This window comes from Camelus ferus, chromosome 36 (assembly GCF_009834535.1).
Source record: "Camelus ferus isolate YT-003-E chromosome 36, BCGSAC_Cfer_1.0, whole genome shotgun sequence".
Classification (NCBI taxonomy): Eukaryota; Metazoa; Chordata; class Mammalia; order Artiodactyla; family Camelidae; genus Camelus; species Camelus ferus.
Genome location: NC_045731.1, coordinates 20,169,585 through 20,190,444, shown reverse-complemented (window position 1 = coordinate 20,190,444; position 20,860 = coordinate 20,169,585).

Below are 20,860 nucleotides of genomic sequence, written 5' to 3'. Positions count from 1 at the left end.
TCAAGCTGACTGAGAGACTGCAGGAGTCAGGTTCCACAGGCTCCCAAGATGAATTGGAAGAAGATGAGAACACAGATGAATAGGGAGCAAATGAGCACCGTGTAGGGTTCACTGTGGTGGGCTTGGACCAGGGTCAATTCTATGACTATTGTAGTACAGGCCATACATACAGGAAGAGCAGGCATCCTTTTTCATTATCATTTCCCTAAAGACTTCAAGTCTTTGCATTTTAGTCTGTAAGAAACAATATTTTCCTGCCACCCCCAATGTTTTATTTATTTATTTTTTAAACATCTCTATTCCTCAGCACTAAGAAAAGCAGCAATCAAAGCCACTCTTAAGGAGTCTGCGGTGTGAGAGCTGAGGTGTCTGGGTTGAGGTGTAAATGTGAGGATTATGGAAATGATGAAGTATGGATTAATGACGAGTATGGCAAGCTTTTACATAAAAGACCTTCAACTTCAGGATTCTTTTGTTCAAATGGGGGAACATGGGGAACACGTGCCATCATCAGTCATTAATATCTTTGTGAAAGTTAGTCCCTTAGATTGTTTCTAATATGATTAATAACTTGAAGGGAATGAATATTTTGATACTACAAAAAAAAAAGAGAAAATTCTTGGGAGTTGTTAGAGGAAGAAATCAGAAAGAAAGAAGAGGAAGGGGGATGCCAGTGAAAGAACATGAACAGGGATAAGGTGGCCCTGGGTGAGGGAGGAGGGACAGAACCAAAGGAAAACTTGGACCATTCCTGGTGTAATTCCACCTTGAGAAGCGCTCTGGGAGAAAGCAAGAGGAACATGAACTTTGGTTTTAAATTTGAGTTTAAATCCCTGCTCTGCTGTATATTAACTATGTGAATCTGCATTCAGTTTCTTAAACTTTCTGACTTTCAACAATTAGCTGGAAATAATGGTCTTTGGTGTAGGACTGACTTCTCCATTAGGTGCAGTGCCTATGGCCCAAGGTATTTCTAGGGCCAATGAACATGTTATAATTTCTTTTAAAATGAAAAAAAAAAACTTTGAACTTTCAGGTCAAAAAAATTTAATATATATTAATATATTTGTCTTTATACCAACAGAATTATAAAGTATACTTTTAAATATTTTTTATGAAAGGGGCCCATGGAAGTCATTATATAGCACTGATTTGGTGGGAAGGGACTCGGAAACGGGGAGTTAGACAAAATCCTATCTTATAGGATGCCAAGCAGTTGGTACACACTAGAGGATAGGCCTTATTTTTCCTGCCTTCCTAATGTCTATACACTTTGTAGGTTTCCGTATCTGCTCTGGTGATCAACTAAGGGTTTATTATACACCAGGCATTATTCTAAGTAGTTTATGTAGATGGACTCATTAAATTCTCACAATATCCCTAAAAGAGGATTATTGATACCATCTCCTTTCTACAAATGCAAAAACTGAGACATGGAGAATTTCAGGAACTTTCCCAAGCTCGCACACTCTGTAAGTGGCAAGGCTGGACTTTGAGGTAGGACATCAAATGTCCTTCATTAGGACTTTTGGAACTTAGTTAGGCAGATCCAGTGATGTCTCCCGTTTAACCTGCTCCAAAAGCCCCACTGGCATTTTCCCACTGAAAATATTTCCCTGTTAAGATTCAATTTTTAATCTCAGATGTAGGTGCACCTGGTAGATATGGATGACTGCTGCTCAAATTCTTCACTCAGACCTTGTTAAAATATTATCAAATGTCCATAGAACACAATTGTGAAGCACACATGTTCTGTGGTCATTTTTACGCTGTGAACATATCATATGACCCATCAGCAGCATTGCATCATTCTTCTGCTCTGGTTATCAGTAACATCACCAGGACTTGCTCCATCAGTGTACGCACTAGCAAGACCACGTTGGACATAGGGCTTGTTGCACATCTGGATTCTTCTATCACACGATCAATGGTGAGGCCAACAGTATCACAAAGCAGACATTTCTGTATGTGAAATGGTTTCTCTGCCAAAGAATTCCATTTTTTCTAGATGTGTCATCAAGGCTCCTTGAGAACTGAATTTAAACTAAGTTATGAGTTTAGAATGTGACTCCCTAAATTAAAATAACTTCATCCTGAGTCCAAATTCCAGAGGAACAAAGTGTATTACATTAGATGGTTTGTTTTCTCATGGAATAAGCAAAGTTTTGAATTGGGTTTGGTTTAGATTTAAACCTGACCAGGTTAGTCATAAGGACCATAGATTATTACTATTTAAGAGCTAAGAGCTATGTACTGAGAGTTTATTACATACCAGACTCTGTGCTAAGAAAATTGCATGGAAATAATCCATATAATTTTCATAAAAAGCTCAAAAGCTTTTTTTTTTTTTTACTTCTTTTTGGGGAAACTGAGCCACAAACTTAAATAAGTAATTTTCCCAAACTCAGGCATCTCTAAACTAGCAGCACCTGGATTCAAACTCAGGTGGTCAGACTGCAAATCCCATATTTTTAAACACTAAAAGCCACATTGCTTATAAATTACCTATGTTCTTCCTTTTCTACTTTCCATCTCTTTTTCCTCTTTCATATCTCCTTCTATTTCTTCCCATATAATAAATTGAAATTCTAAAATATTCTTAAATATGACATCATTGAAATGATGAAGACAACATCATTTAAATCTTGAATGACATGACTGAAAAAAATTAACAATACTTTATTTTGGAGTTAGGATGGTAACTGAGACAAGAGATTGAAGGGAGAGAGGAGGAACTAAAATTTCAGAGAGGCACAAATCGGTCTTAGTAATTCAGTGACTGAAATAAATGAATGAGTATTTATTTTTGATTCAGGAATTGTTTGGGAGCTTCAGGTAAGGTTTCCAACCATAGACCTGTGCAATCTAGGAACATCTAAGCTTATCACTTGTCCCCTTCTCTTTAAGCTGTGACTTTAAATGTTTATGTATGCATGTTACAAATATGGATAACAATGCTATAACCTCCTTTATTGAGGGATAATCACATTAAATCTAAATATTTACTCAATTCTGACCATTCCTCGTTTGGGAAAGAATGAAAATAAAGGTATGATATTACCTGGAGATGGCATAAATCGTCATGTTTTAATTAAAAATGGCAGAGTGACATTTGTACTCCCATGTTCATAGCAGCACTAGTCACAGATGCTAAGAAGTGGATACAACCCAAATGTCCACTGATGGATGAATGAATAAGCAAAGTGTGGTGTATACACACAATGGAATATTTTTCAGACTTAAAAAGGAGTTAAATCTTGTCACAAGCTACAAACATGGATGGCCCTTGAGACATTATTTTATGTGAAATAAACTAGTCACAAGAAGACAAAGCGTGTCTGATTCCATTTATGTGAGATTTTTACAGTGGCCAAATTCGCAGAAACAGAAAGTAGAATGGTGGTTACTGGAAGCTGAGGGGAGGAGAGGAAGAGGAGTGGTTTATTGGATGTAACTTTATATGTGTACGATGAAAATGTCTGGGGCTCCATTTCACAATAATGTGAATATACTTAACACCACTAAACTGTACACTTAAAAATGCTTAACATGATAAAAACTAAAACTAGAGGTGAGGTAAATAAGACTCTTGCACAGGAAAGAGATTATTAAGGAGGATGTCATCTGTGTATGAATGGGCTTGTTTATATTTTTAATCTCTTTGAAAAATGGTCTCATGTTTGTTTGAGGTTGCATTAGAAACAAGCCTGAACTACGGTTTACTTTTCAATCTCCCAAACTGAACCTCCCTGAGGCTACCTAAATACATGTCATAATGGCTTACTTATGACACACAGAGCAAGACTTCTGATAAAACAAAGCAAATAAACCATAAGAAGAATTGGAGAAGTCTGTCTCCTCTCCTCTAGACAGCATTCATAATGACCAAGGCCAATTTTATGCTCCGAATCCAGAAGTGCAGAAATTAAGCTTTCAGAAATGTACATGCTCAATATTTTATACTTTCTGCTTTTTCAGGACATCATATTCTTTTTCTTCAAATGAGATGGAAAGTACAACGAATTTCTTTAGCTGGATTCACACAGCATTTATGAGATTGAACTTGTCAACTTGGATTTATGAAATTTATGAAATTTCCTAACACAGTTGGGCTACTGTGCCAGCACGTTCTTGAATTTTTTAAGGAAAAAATAATCCTTTGCATTTTTGCTTCAACACTCATGCTGGCCTTTCTTTATTGCCTAACATACATAATGAAGATTAAAAATGGGAAGTGCCCCAGTGGTCCACGCTGATTAGAATGCTCATACAGTATTGCAATGCATTAATCTGAGAGGAGAGAAAGGAGGGCCAAGAGACAGAACTTCTCATTTCTAGACAATCTTACATCAGGAAGAATTCCAGATCCATTTGACCTAAAAGACAGCCTTGTACCCACCTTGTAATAAAAGAAACACGATTAAAATCCTTGCAGGACACAAGTCAATCCATCCGTTAGTTACTAAGTTCCTTTCCAAAAAATTTAAAAAATAGATTTGATTTTAATAAAAGTATTCCTATCCTTGAAGTTAAACATTCGGTACAATCATCCAGGATGCAATTTTTCTCTTTATTTTGAATATAGTTTTCCATTTTTCAAAATTACTATTAACTTTTTAAAGGGAAATCACATTTTCACATTGATGAACAGTAGCCATATTTTCCACTTACGGGGGTAATGAGTTCAGGAGCAGTGACCCAGCAAATGGACAGGAGAATCTGTTCCAAGCTGATGTTAAGAGTATTTTGATGTTTTGGAAAAGAAAAAAAAAAAGACTCTGGAACTAATGATGACAGATCTCTGCTGTTAATTAATCAAATCACCTCAAAATAGAGTTCAGCAGGTGGAAATAATTACCAGTTAATTGTCTCCTGTTTATTACTCTTTGGAGATAGAAATCCAACCACTGCACTCATTTTACAGTGTTTACTAAAAAGTAAATAATAAATAAATCAGAAGCATGGATGTTGTTATGGTAACAATATTTGTGTTTGCTTTCAGAGACAATACAAATAGTATAAAATAACAATTTCCCCTTTGAATTAAAATATCTGTTGGCTAGGTGCATGAATCTGCTTTTAATAAAAGATTAATTTTCTTCTGTTTATTTTGATATGATTAAGTCCCTGGTATGAAACAGAATTTTCAGTGTGAAAAGATTGTCAGTATGAATCCTGACAAGAAGGCAATGTGTGTCTTTGAAAGTTTAGATTTGGTGAGAAATGTACATCTTAGAAATATGACTTTATTTGCTGTGTTTAATTTTATTATTTAGAACAAAAATCATCTTAGTATATTCATATATTGATCAGATACTGGAGCATTTTGTGAATCAGATCCAAATTCCAACTCTGGAATTTACTATGTGTGATACTGTGATCCTTATTTATGAAATGAGGATAAAAATAGTAATAATCCCATAAAGTGATAAAGCATGGATGCCTCTTAGGAACTCAGATAATCCTTGACATTTAATAAATGCTCAATTAAAACCTTTGTGTTACTATCACTATTTACTAATACTATTATAGTTCTAGGTAATAATCTTAATGTTTTTAAGTTTGCCTATTAGCTAAATTCTTAATTTTGTTCTGAAGCAGTTGAAATATTCAGAATCAAATGCTAAGACACTGTTTCTTAAAATTAAAATTTTCCTAGGAAAAGGAAGATATACACAATTAAGATGCACAGAACAAACATATCAAGTATATATGTGTGTGTATATATATATATTTATCAAAATGTCTCTCTATATAAACATATATAGGTATACTATAGATACAGATATGCCATAGGATAACAGTGTTAAATTTTTGTTTTATATGTTATGCATAACCATCACCTATTTCTCCCTTAAATAAATTTATTATGTATCATCCCCAATATTTATAAAAATTGTTTAATTTGGCAGGAATAGGTTTATATAACAAATATGTTAACTAAGCTTTTTGAGACACACCAGCACACAGAAAAATATGGAGCATATCATTGAATGTTGTAGTATAAAGGATGGAAAACAGTGAGGTTTTTGTCTTTTCTCCTTGCGTTAATCTGTAACTGAAATATTGGGAGACGTGTGTGTGTGCATGTGTATGTGTGTGTGTAACACATATTAGTCGAGAATTGTAATGGTTTAGGTTTTCAGAAGAGAGATGTGGAAGAGGGTAAAGAGCTGTCCTACAGTTTTTTTAAAGTATGAAGACTACTTTTCCCCAACAAAACAAACATAAAATCAATTATATCCATCACAAAACCATTATTCCTATATATCTTTAACATTTACTTAAATGTGACTATATGACATAAATAAAATATAAAAGGATGCTTCTTAGTAATAATAAGTAATGTAAAGTTGATAATATAAAACGTCTGTATTTGTATCTAAGTTTGTAGCATCAGCATAAGAAAAGCCTGAGATTCTCTATGCACCAGGTTTCTATTACACCATTAGATGAAAATCTAATAATTTCAGAGCAAGTAATACCACATCCTTTGTGTTTAACCATTTTCTCTTTCAAAAAATTTTTTAACATTTATTGCATGAATAAATCCATTTCTTTCATTTGAGTTTATGATGTAAGGTCAGTGGACTTGGTATCTGTAGCAAAACCTGGATAAACTACTGATTTATGTACTGCCCATTTGGCTACATTTGATAGGACCCTCAGCCTCTCTGAACTGAATCTTTGTGTCCTTCGTGGTATCATGATAAATCTATGGCATGTTGCCTTTGTTTTTTAACTGAAAACCCTTATGTAATTTTATTTTATTGAAATAGAGTTGATGTACAGCATCATGTTAGTTTCAGGTGTGCTATGTAGTGACTTGACATTTGCATATATTATGAAATGATCACTATAATAAGTCTAGTAACTGTCTGTCCCCATATAAAGTTACTAAATATTTTTGACCATATCTCCTTTGCTGTATATTTAATCCCGGTGGTTTATTTATTTTATAACTGAAGATTTGTTCCTCTTAATCTGCCTCACCTATTTTGCCTAACCCCACCAGCCTCTCCCCTCTAAGCCTTACACTTTAAAATCATTTCATTATTGAGAATATATTCTGCATCATGAAAGCATAGTGGTATTCATTCTCATTCACCCTACATTTTCCCGCTTATTAGAATGAAACACCATTAATTCTTGTAGCGGTAAACTAATTTCCCCTTTGGTAATTTCTCATTGTTGGCATTGGCTTGGGAGTTTTTCTACAAAATAGTCAGAAAAACAGCTGATCGATATTGCCAATGCATCTTTTGCCCGCAGTATACTCGACAAAGTTGAGATTTCTCATACTGCATTTCTTATTCCTTATAATTAATTTGTATTTACATGAAATAAAATTACATATGTTAAAGTAACATTAGCTATCATTTATATATTAAAATAACTCTTACAAATGCTCAGTCCTCCCTGTTATCCAAATTCAGTTCCCCAAAAATGACTTTCAACTCCTTTAAATATGCTCTTCTGCTCCTCACTTCCATACCTTTAAATAGATGCCTTTATTGCTAATTCTTGATTTGTCAACTTTGGACATTTTCTACTGATTTCCTTTTTGGTAGTTGTTAATTCAGCTCTCTGACACTTGCTCCACCAAATGGACTACTTCCTCTCTCTATATTCTCACATTATATTCCTATTACAATACTTGGTTAAGTTGGTAGTCAGTGTTTATACTATTATTGTTATTATTAATGATTATTATTGTCATCCAACAATTATTTCTCTACATATTCAAGCACAGTTCTGAAAATCTCCATCTCCAAGTTTTCCTTTCTCTCTCTCTCTCTCTCTCTCTCTCACACGCACACACCCATCCCCTCTCTCCCTCCCTCCCTCCGTCCCTTTTACTGGGAGGTCTCCCTCCTTAGTAACTGATTCTCCTCCAGTCTAACTTGAGTGTTTACTGGTTAAAGTGCACAACGGCTCAACTGGCTATTTCAGCAGCAATCTCCTGTATGGCGTTGTGTTCCCTGGATCATGTATCTTCTTGTTCATTTCACTTTTCAGAATCAGAACCTCGAGTAGCTTTCTAAGAAAAGACAAATCACTGGGGGGAAATTTAAAGAAATGTTTTTGTTCTCATGCTTTAGTCATGGTTTAGCGAGATATATCATCTCCCTTCTGAATTTTAAAGGAATTCAATCTACTACTTTGTGGTTTCCAGTCTTGTTCTTGAGAAGTTGGATGCCATTCTGAACTGCAGTACTTTTTACAAGACATTCCTAATCCATCTCTCACACTTGAAGCCTTTGGTATCATTTTAAAATAATTTTTAATGTTCTTACATTTCACAGGATAATACCTCTGTGAGAGACCTTCTTCATTCATTGTGCTAAACATTTGGTGGGTCTTTACCATTTAGAGATTTGTGTCCTTCAAGCTTTAGAAATTACTGGTTTGATTTATTAAAATTCCTGTTACTTATACATTAAACTTTCTTCACGGTTCTTCCAATTATTAAAACTTTATCTCCTATTGGCTCTGCTTTTGGTATTAGTTTATAGGGGATTTTTTAAAAAAATTTATAATGCTGTGATTTATAAGAATTGTTTTTGTTATTGCAATAGTACTGCTTTGAGAGTATCGATGATATATCGTTAAAAGCTTTCTTCTGCTTCCTGTGGTGTCCCTGAATCTTTTCTACTTATTTGTATCTCTGTCAGCTTGGATGGTTCCTTCAAATGAGTAATGATGTTTACCTATCCATTGTATTTAAGAGGGAATCACTAAAAAGCTCCTGGCTTGATATTTATGTGAAAGCATGTTTCCTTCACTGCGAGATGATCCACATATAAACTCTTATGTACTTTGCAAATCTCTCAAAAGTTTAGCATCTTGTTTTGCTTTTTCTTGGAGGCTTTTCCATTTTTTTTTTCCCCCAGAGGGAAATGTTTCTGTAATCTGCCTGGAGTTATCTGAATGAGGGAAGACATTGGGAAAATAACTTGCCATTCAGGATGCTGACTCATTCAACCCCCTCACCCCTTTCTTTTTTTCTGGTTTGAATCTCACTGGTCTGTTATGTCAGGTGACCCCAAGTACCTACACTGTTAGGTTTGATTTCTCTGCAGAAAAAGACTTCTGTTATCCTTCTACAGTGGGCAAGAAGCATCCATTTAATTTCTGGAGTTTTTGAGTGTTGGGTGGGAGTCAAGGGATAGATCGATCGCTGCATGTCTTTGAACTCGTTCCTTTGTTTTCAATGAGTCACTTCCATAGTTGCTTGTCCTGGGTCTTCAAAGTCCATAAATTTCCTCTGATTCTGTGAGTCAACATGTTTCTGCCCACATTGATTTCAATTTCCTCTTCTTTATTAAGTCAAATAACATTATTCCTGCATTTGATTTCCATTCTCAGAAAATTGTTGATGCCTCTTATTTACTGTTGTCACATTTTATATTGTCTTTTGGCTTGTATGTTTGTGCATTTACATTTTCCTTTTTTTATATTTTTTTTTATTTAGGGGAGTTTCTCAGAAGAGCCAAGATAATCAACTATGTATCAACTATGTTTAATCTGTCCTATTTTATTTCTCTTTCAAAATGCCATTCCCCATTAAATTAGGGAAAAAAAAAAAAAAAAACAGAAATGCCACCCACATCTCTTGTAATGCTCCTGCACCAGAAAAGAGCAGATTCGTGTGCTGATTTGGGGTTCGGGATGAATGGCCCTATTAACATGGCTAGCTTAAAGTACCTATAATGGCACTATTTGAAAGCAGCATATAAAGGGCAGAACCACTGTTGGTTAAACTCTTCACAATGTCAAATTTCATTTCTAAGTTTCATAGAATCCAGGTTAAAATGTAAAAAGAATGCATCTAAACCAATTATGTATGTTGGGGATTGTTCCTGACAGGCAAACTCCTGTTTATACCATGAACTACTTTCCACGAACTAGTTAAGCAGATGCCAGTGATGGGACTATGGCCAGGAGGTGGTTTGGGACTGGACCACAAGCTGAGCTGAGAAAAGGCTGGCAGTAAAGAGTGGGGATTCTGGATGACGGGGGTCAATGTAGAAAAATGTTGAAAATCATGAGAGGCCCATGAAGACAATATAGAGGTGATCAATGAAATCTGCCTCTGTAAGGCAGCAGAAATCATGTTGGAGATGGTCTTAACCTCAAATTTGAAAGAACATCCTGATGAATCAAATGCACGGAGCATTGCTATTGAATAGGTAGGTGTGTAGTACTGGAGTGTCTGCCTGGGTTTAAATCTCAGCTCTCACACATCCATGTTTCTGCAAATTTTGAAGCTACGTTAATGGGTGTTGCATTAGTTTCTTCATTTGTAAAATGAACGTGATAATAGTATAGAACAAATAGCATTGTTATGGGGATTAAATGAGATACAACACAGAAAGCATTTAGCTTGGGGGATAAAGCATAAGAGCTCAGTGAAACCTGGTGGCTGAAAATGAGCTGTTCCTTCTATGCTGACAAATTTTAGCTTCTCTGCTCTTACTCAGATGTCCCGATCCCACACTTCCGTCCACTTGTGTAAGTGAACTTCACAGATCCAAGTCCTGCCTGGCTTAAATAATGAGGGTTATATAACTTTGTGATGTCTCACGTCGTGCTGAGTGTTTTACTATCCAAGGCAAAGCTTTGTAACTGAAACTTAGATATTTTCCAGTACTTTTTATTTGCCTCATCCCCTATGATTAGATGTTTATCTTTCATATTGTATTAATGTCAAATATCATGTATATTGATGACTACGTTTATTCTTTTTATAAGTAGACAGGTATGATAAGTAAATAAATAAAATGAAGTCACATCTAAGCTTTAAAATTATGTCTGAAATTTGAGGTCATCCTGTAACTACAACTAATCTTGCTCTGAGTCCTGACCAAATGTATTTCCACTTTATTGATTATAACATGCATATTACAATATCGACTTATTCTATATGTACAATTCAGTGATTTTTAAGAAGTTCAGAGTGTTGCCAAGCAACACCACAATCCAGCTTTAGAGCATTTCTATTGCTCCAAAAGGAAATCATTAACACCCACTCTTTGCTCCCACCCCAGACATAGGCAACCACCAGTCTGCTTTATCTTTATATACACTTACCTTTTCTGAATATTTTATATAAATTGATTTATATAGTAAATGGTCTTTTTACAGCTGAGTTTTTCCAATTATGTATTTTGGGCGGGAGTTTTATTCAAGTAGGAGCATGCACAGGGCTCTGTTCTTTTTATTACTGAATAGGATTCCATTGTACGGACACACCAGTGTGTTTATCCATTCCCTGATCGGTGGACATGCCACTTTTATTGCTAATATGAATACTGGTGTGAACTTTCATATACAAAACTTTGTGATACATGCTTTTATTTCTTTTGGGTGGATACCCGTGAACCCCAACAAAACTCTGCATATCCCATTCCTGTGTTATGCATTATACTCTGTTTTGGTATGATTATATTGGGTCCGTTTCTATTTATGACAGCCCCTTAACTATGAACACTCTCTAATGTCCTTTTCTCATCATTTTTTAAATATAATGTGTGCTTTAATCAGCTTATCCACTCTCAAAGTTTAACTGTAATGTTTACTTGAGTGACTTAAGTATCTTCATTTTTAATCTCGTTTGTTTGCTACCCACATAGTTCAGTTTGGGGAAATATTTAATACAATATTAAGTAAGCATAACATTTTGGGTGACAGAATATTGATTTAGTGCTGTATCAAGATTTTGTACAATCATAATGTAAAATGTATTATCATCTTTAGGGGGTAAATAATATTATCAGTTCTATAATGAAGTTATTTATTTATTTTTAAAATTAGTTTATTTTAAAATATACTTTGAAACTCTTTACATTTGCTATCTGCTTATTTTATTCTACACTGTCACTTATAAAGGATTCCCCTGAAGCAAAACATTAATAAACATCTACTTAGACCATCTCAAGTGTGGACAATGAAGAGCTCTTTCTTTCAGTGGTCATCTTTTATTTGCTATTGATATCTTTTTTATTTTAATTGCTGAAAAATAACTTGTGTCTGAAACAATTTATTGCAAGTGGCAACAGTTTTAAACTCAGTGGTTGCTCTTGCCTTTTTCTTTACATAAAAGGATAAAAAGTTATTTTTAATGGAAATTTTGTGCAAATTTGGTGTTGGTGGAGCTGGCAGAAACATCCACTATTTAAAAATAAAGCGTACCTGGTGGCGTATTAGAAAGGTTGTAATTTCATCTTTCTGTTCCCACTTGCAATGTATGACTTCAGCAAGTTCAATGGAAACTACAGCCTGAAATCCACAGGAAGCACTTCATTTTCTATTCTTTAAACTTGAGGGGGTAAAGGAGCACTAAATTCATGGCAAGGACCCCACAGTTATTAGATCGATGCTAGGGAATAAAATTTCTAGGTACGCGAGTTAAAAAAAGAACCTCATAGGATTCCTTCAATTTTGTTTTTTGCCTATTTTTCCCTCTTTTCTTTTTCAGTTTCTTATTTTACATTTTTATCAATTTCACACTGAAATTTGAAAGAATTCTTTTTGATTTGCAGGCATGGTGTATTGGATTAAAGAGAAAACTGCAATGCATACTTTATTTTTTAAACCATGAAATGAGATACCCTAACATTCCTGTAAAATATTTTTTATGAGGAATATTTGAAGAACAGTTACTTATTAGAAAAAGAGGGGAAGACAGTGCTATGTTCTATATAATGTCTACACTGATATTTAAAGTGTCAACTGAAATATATGCACAACCTAAAAGTTGAGAGATATGTTTTATTTGGTGGGTATTTCTGATGACTCGAACCACTTCAAGCACGGGATGACAGCCTCTCAGATGGCTCTGAGGGACTGCTCTGAAGAGGTAGGGGAGGAGCCAGGATATATAGGAGCTTTACAACAAAGACCAGGTAGTTGGGACATTATAAGATTACTTGTTATCCAAAGAAAACCAGGCATCTCAAGTTAAAGAATTTAGTGCCTTTCTATGCATGGAAGGAAGCAAACATTTGGGCTCATTGAATTCATTCCTTTGACAAATGCCTAGATATCTAGGGCCAGCATCCTGTACTTTCTTATTCTGAGTTCCCATAGGGTGCACCATTGTGAGTGGCTGCAGGTCTGTTCTCCTATTTGAGGAAGAGGAGAAGGCTAGTGTGTGTGTGTGTGTTGTGTGTGTGGACGTTAGCGTGGGGATCTGTCTATCTATGTATCTGTATCTAAAGGGGGAGGAGGCTACTGTATCTATCAGTCTACGTATGTATCTGATGGAGGAGGAGTAGGTTAGTATGTCTGTCTCTCTATCATCAGATATCTATGTATGTACCTATATCTAATGGAAAAGAATGAGGAGGCTAGATTATCTCTCTGTCTGTCAGAGGAGGAGAAGACTAGTGTCTGTCTCTCTGTGTGTCTTAGAGTTCTCTCTATCTATATGTAATGGAGAAAGAGGATTTCCATGTGTCTGGCTATCTGTCTGTCTCTCTAACAGGAGAAGGTAGAGGCTAGTGTGTGAATCCGTCAGTCTCACTTTCCATCTATCTAAAGGAGGAGTAGAAAGAGTCTATTGAGTTTGTCTATTTATTATCTAATGGAGGAGGTGATTAGTATGTCTCTCTACCTACTTAATTGAGGATTGGTAGGAGGCAAGTGTGTGTGTGGGTTTGTGTGCATGTGTGTGTGTCTGTCTGTCTGTCTGTCTATGTATGTATCTGTCTACCTATATAATGGATGAGGAAGAGAAGGTTAAGATATATGGGTTTTTCTAAATGGAAGAAGAGGCTAAAGTGTCTGTCTGTCTATATATTTGTCTCTCTCTCTCTAATGGAGGAAGCCTCCCATTATTAGACCCACCTGGAGGGATGCAAATTCCCACCCTGAAGCAGCAGAGGGTGCCTCATTGCAGGCAGAAGGGGACACTGGTTGGAAATCCACAGGCTTCCCTGGGCAATCCGTGTATCCCTATTCCGCCCTCTCTGTAGGCGCCACCAACCCGCCCCCGCCCCCGCCCCGCACCCTGACCACCCCGCAACCGCTTCCCGGGAGCCGGAAAACACAGAAATGTGTACCTCATGTACCTAGGGTAGCAGAGACCAACACTAGGACCGGTCAAGGGGGAGATCTGAGCAAATACACGGGGTCGGTGGAGCAGCCCCGCCTCCTCAATGAAGCCCCTAAGAACACCGCGCCTGCCTCCGGAACACAGGCTGACCTGGAAACATGCATATTGTGAACCTGGGGAAGGAGAGGCCACCCCCAGGCCAGGCGCTTGTGGAGATGGGAGCAAACTGATCGGCTCACCCAAGGCAGTCCTCTCGAAGCGACATTCCTGTCCCCTGAACTCACCTCGACATCCTCCCAGGACCTGGCTGACAAGGACAACTAAATCCCTCACACCTGGGGTAGCAGAGGCCGCCCCGAGTTAGGGAGACAGGGAGATGGGAGGAAAATGACCAATTCGCCGATGCATCCCCCTCAGATGCTCTGCCGCTTCCGTATCTGCCGCTGACCTATTCCCCTTTCCTTACCACGCCTGCTCCCACAAGCAGGCTAATTTCAAAGCTTCACTCCATCGAATTTGCGGGAGCGGAGGCCGCCCCCAGGCAAGGCAGCTAGGGATATGGGATAAAATCTTATGGCTCGCCAGTGGCACTCCTGTCCCCGTTCGCCGCCACTGAAGCCCGTCCCCAGACCGCACCCGGCCTCTAGTGTGTCTGTCTGTCTGACCGCCTGGCTGATTGCCTATCTATTGGAGGATGGGAGAGGCTAGACTATGTGTGTGTCTGTCTATATATCCACTGGAGGAGGAGGCGACTATTTTGTCTCTCCATTTGCCTGCCTCTCTATCTATCTGTCTCTCTATCTATCTGTCTGTCAATCTATCTATGTAAAAATCTACTTATCTAGTGCAGGCACAGCAGTAGGCAAGTGTGTCTTTTTATTTGTCTGTCTGTTGGAGGAGGAAGTTAGTGTTTCTATCTACCTACCTATCTATTTGAGGAAGAGGAGGATGCTAGCGTGTGTGTGTGTGTGTGTGTGTGCGCGCGCGCGCGCGTGCGGGTCTGTCTATCAAAGTATGTGTAACTAAAAGGGAAAGAGGCTACTGTGTCTGTCTATCAGTCTATGTGTGCATCTAATGGAGGAGGAGTAAGCTAGTATGTCTCTCTGTCTATATATGAGATATCTATCTATGCACCTGTATGTATTCGAGAAGAAGGAGGAGGCTAGAGTGTCTATCTCTCTGTCTGTCAGAGCAGGAGAAGAGCATTGTGTCTGTCTGTCTGTGTGTCTGTGAGTGTGTCTCTATCTATATCTAATGGAGAAGAAGAAGTATTCCCATGTGTCTGGCTATCTCTCAGTATCTGTAACAGGAGAAGGTAGTGGCTACTGTGTGTATCGGTCAATCTCACTTTCCATCTATCTAATGGAGGAGGAGAAAGTGTGTATTCAGTTTGTCTATCTATTATCTAAAGGAGGAGGAGAATAGTGTGTCTCTCTACCTACTTAATTGAGGAGTAGGAAGAGGCAAGTGTGTGTGTGTGTGTGTGTGTGTCTGTCTGTCTGTCTGTCCTATGTATGTATCTGTCTACCTATATAATGAATGAGGAGGAGGAGGTTAGGATATACGGCTGTTTCTCAATGGATGAAGAGGCTAGTGTGTCTGTGTCTTTATTTGTCTCTCTGTCTGTCTAAAGGAGGAAGCCTCCCAGTATTCGACCCACCTGGAGGGATGCCAATTGCCACCCTGAAGCAGCAGAGGGCGCCCTCATTGCAGGCAGAAGGGGACACTGGATGGAAATCTGCAGGCTTGCCTGGGCAGCCCTTGCCTCCCGTTTCAGCCCTCTGTGTAGCTGCCCCCGTCACGCCCCCTCGGCGCCCCCTGACCACCACGCACTCGCTTCTCGGGAGCTGGAAAACGCAAAGATGAGCACCTCGTGTACCTAGGGTAGTAGAGGCCTACCCCAGGACCAGCCAAGAGGGAGATCTGAACAAATACACGGGCTCGGTGGGTCAGCCCCGACACCTCAATGCAGACCCTGATCACACCGCGCCGGCCTCGGGTGGGCTGGCTGAGCGGGAAACTTGCATAATCTGAACCTGGCGCAGGAGAGGCCGCCCCCAGGCCAGGCGCTTGTGGAGATGGAAGCAAACTGATCAGCTCACCCGAGGCAGTCCGCTCCCCACGACGTCCGTGTCCCTTGGGCTCACCTGGACAGCCTCCCAGGACCTGGCTGACAAGGAGAATTAATTCCCGCACACCTGGGGTAGCAGAGGCCGCCCGGAGGCCAGGAGAGGGGGGATGGTAGGAAAACGACCGACTCGCCGAGGCATCCCTCTTGCGTTCTGTGCCGCCTCCGTATCTGCCCCTGACCACTTCCCCTGTCCTTACCTCGCTGGCTCCCAGGAGCAGGCTACTTCAAAGGCTTGCGTCCGGCGAACTTGGGTTAGCGGAGGCCGCCCAGAGGCAAGGCAGCTAGGGACATGGGAGAAAATCCTCTGGTTCGCCAGGGGCACCCTATTCCCCGGGCCCGCCGCTGAACCACGTAGCCAGACAGCACCCCGCCTCTAGTGTGTCTGTGTGTTTGACTGCTTGCCTGACTGACTATCTATTGGAGGATGTTTGAAGCTAGTCTATGTGTGTGTCTGTTTCTCAAACGGAGGAGGAGGCGACTAGTATGTCTCTCTATTTGCCTGCCTCTCTATCTAGCTAGCTAGCTATCTAACTATCTCTCTATGTGGGGAGGCATAGCAGTAATCTTGTGTGTCATTTATTTGTCTGTCTGTTGGAGTAGAAGTTTAGTGTGTCTATATAACTATCTACCTATTTGAGGAAGAGGAGAAGGCTAGTGTGTGGGTGTGAGTTTGTGCGTGCGTGCGCGTGTGGGGATCTGTCTATCTATGTATCTGTATCTAAAGGGGGAGGAGGCTACTGTATTTGTCTATCAGTCTATGTATGTATCTGATGGAGGAGTAGTAGGCTAGTATGTCTGTCTGTCTATCATCAGATATCTATGTATGTACCTATATCTAATGGAAAACAATGAGGAGGCTAGATTATCTACCCCTCTGTCTGTCAGAGGAGGAGAAGACTAGTGTCTGTCTCTCTGTGTGTCTTAGAGTTCTCTCTATCTATATGTAATGGAGAAGAAGGAGGATTTCCATGTGTCTCGCTATCTGTTTCTCTAACAGGAGAAGGTAGAGGCTAGTGTGTGAATCCGTCAGTCTCACTTTCCATCTATCTAAAGGAGGAGTAGAAAGTGTCTATTAAGTTTGTCTATTAATTATCTAATGGAGGAGGCGATTAGAGTGTCTCTCTACCTACTTCATTGAGGATTGGTAGGAGGCAAGTGTGTGTGTGGGTTTGTGTGCGTGTGTGTGTGTGTGTGTGTCTGTCTGTCTGTCTGTCTGTCTGTGTATGTATCTGTCTACCTATATAACGGATGAGGAGGAGAAGGTTAAGATATATGGGTGTTTCTAAATGGAGGAAGTGGCTAGAATGTCTGTCTGTTTATTTATTTGTCTCTTTCTCTCTAATGGAGGAAGCCTCCAATTATTAGACCCACCTGAAGGGATGCGAATTCCCACCCTGAAGCAGCAGAGGGTGCCTCATTGCACGCCGAGGGGGATAATGGATGCAAATCCACATGTTTCCCTGGGCAGCCCCTGTATCCCTCTGCCGCCCTCCCTGTAGGCGCCACCGCCCGGCCCCCGCCCACGTCCCGCACCCTGACCAACCCGCAGCCGCCTCCCGGGAGCCGGAAAACACAGAGATGTGTACCTCGTGTACTTAGGGTAGCAGAGACCAACCCTAGGACCGGTCAAGGGGGAGATCTGAGCAAATACACCGGGTCGGTGGAGCAGCCCCGCCTCCTCAATGCAGCCCCTAAGAACACCGCGCCTGCCTCCGGGACACAGGCTGACCTGGAAACATGCATATTGTGAACCTGGGGAAGGAGAGGCCACCCCCAGACCAGGCCCTTTTGGAGATGGGAGCAAATTGATCGGCTCACCCAAGACAGTCCTCTCGAAGCGACATTCCTGTCCCCTGAACTCACCTCACCAGAATGCCAGGACCTTGCTGACAAGGAGACTTAAATCCCGAAAACCAAGTGTAGCAGAGGCCGCCCCGAGGCTAGGAGAGGGGGAGATTGAAGGAAAATGACCAGCGCGCCGAGGCATCACCCTTTACAGCTGTGCCGCCTACGCCTCGGTAACAGACCTATTCCCCTGACCTCACCACTCCTGATCCCAGGAGCTGACTGACTTCAAAGGCTTCAGTCCAGCGATACTGGGGGAAAGGAGGACGCCCCCAGGCAAGGCAGCTAGGGACATGGGAGAAAATCCTCTGATGGAGGAAGACGCCAGAGTGTCTGTGTGTCTATTTATTACTCTCTCTGTCTAATTGAGGAAGCCTCCCAGTATTCTACCCACCTGGAGGGATGCCAATTGCCACACTGAAGCAGCAGAGCGCGCCCCCATTGCACGCTGAGGGGGACACTGGATGCAAATCCACTGGCTTGCTTGGGTAACCCATGCATCCGGCTTCTGCGCTCTCTGTAGCCGCCACTGCCCCTCCCCCGCCCCGCCCCCGCCCCGCCCCCAGACCACCCCGCACCCGCCTCCCGGGAGCCGGAAAACACAGAGATGTGCACCTCTTGTAACTAGGGTAGCAGAGACCAACCCTAGGACCGGCCAAGGGGGAGATCTGAGCAAATTCACGGGGTCATTGTGGCAGCCCCGCCTTCTCAATGCAGCATCTGGTCGCACTGCGCCGGCCTCCTGGGCACAGGCTGACTTCAAAACATGCATACTGGGAACCTGGGGCAGGAGAGGCCGCCCCCAGGCCAGGCCCTAGTGGAGATGGGAGCAAACTGATTGTCTCACCCGAGGCAGTCCGCTCCCCGTGACGTCCCTGTCCCCTGAGCACACCTCGACCGCCTCCCAGGACATGGCTGACAAGGAGAATTAAATCCCGCACACCTGGGGTAGCAGAGGTGGCCCTGAGGTCAGGAGAGGGGGAGATGGGAAGAAAACTGAGCAACTCGCTGAGGCATCCCCCTTTGCTGCTGTGCTGCCTCCGTATCTACCGCTGACCTCTTCCACTAACCTTACCACGCCTGCTCCCAGGAGCAGGTTGACTTCAAATATTTGAGTCCGTTGAACTTGGGGGAGCGGAGGACGCCTCCGGGGACAGCAGCTAGGTACATGGGACAAAATCCTCTGGAGACCCATGGGCACCCTAATCCACTTTGGCCGTCAATGAATCTCGTCCCCAGACCGCACCCCGACTCTTGTGTGTCTGTCTCTCTGATTGCCTGCCTGACTGACTATTGGAGGATGCGAGAGGCTAGTCTATGTGTGTGTCTGTCTGTTTATCCAACGGAGGAGGAGGCGACTAGTATGTCTCTCTATTTGCCTGCCTATCTATGTATCTATGTATCTATGTATTTTTGTATCTATGTATCTATATATATATGTATCTAATTAATCTATTATGTATATTTGTATCTATGTATCTATGTATCTATCTATCTATCTATCTATCTACCTAGGGGAGGCATCGCAGTAGGCTAGTGTGTCCTTTATTTGTCTGTCTGTTGGAGGAGGAGGTTAGTGTGTCTATAGAACTATCTACCTATTTGAGGATGTGGAGGAAGCTAGTGAGTGTGTGTGTGTGCGTGCTGATCTGTCTATATATGTATCTGTATCTTTAGGGGGAGGAGGCTACTGTATGTTTCTATGAATCTATGTATGCATCTAATGGAGGAGGAGTAGGCTAATATGTCTGCCTGTCTGTCTGTCTGTCTATGAGATATTTATGTATGTACTTCTATCTATTCGAGAAGAAGGAGGAAACTAGAGTATCTATCTCTCTGTCTTTCAGAGGAGGAGAAGACTAGTGTGTCTGTCTCTCTGTGTGTCTGAGAGTAGTCTCTATATCTAATGGAGAAGAAGGAGGATTCCCGTGTGTCTGGTTATCTGTCTCTCTACCACAAGAAGGTAGAGGCTAGTGTGTGTATCAGTCAATCTCACTTTCTATCTATCTAATGGAGGAGGAGCAATAGTCTATTAAATTTGTCTATTATCTAATGGAAGAGGAATTTAGTGTGTCTCTATACATCATTAATTGAGGAGTAGGAGGAGGCTAGTGTGTGTGTTGTGTGTGTGTGTGTGTCTGTCTATGTATGTATCTCTCTACCTATATAATGGATAAGGAGGAAGATGTTAGGATATATGGCTTTTTCTACATGGAGGAAGAGGCTAGTATGTCTGTCTGTCTATTTATTTGTCTCTTTTTGTGTCTAATGGAGGAAGCCTCCCAGTGTTGGACCCACTTGGAGGGATGCCAATTGCCACCTGGATGCAGCACAGGACACCCCCATTGCAGGCGGAGTGTGACACTTGACGGAAATCCACATGCTTCCCTGGGCAGCCCGCGCTCCCGCTTCCGCCCTCTCTGTAGCTGCCCCGGCCCCACACCATCCCGCCCGCTGACCACCCCGCACCCTTTTCCCGAGAGCCGGAAATCACAGAGATGTGCATCTCGTGTATCTAGGGTAGCACAGAACCATCCTAGGACTGGCCAAGAGGGAGATCTGAGCAAATACATGGGCTTGGTGGAGCAGCCCCGCACCCTCACTGCAGCCCCACATCGTACCACGCCTGCCTCCAGGGCGAATGCTGACCTGGAAACATACACACTGTGAACCTGGGGCAGGAGAGGCCGCCCCCAGGCCAGGCCCTTGTGGAGATGGGAGCAAACTGATCAGTCTCACCCGAGGCAGTCCGCTTCCCACGACATCCCTGTCCCCTGAACTCACCTCACCAGCATGCCAGGACCTTGCTGACAAGGAGACTTAAA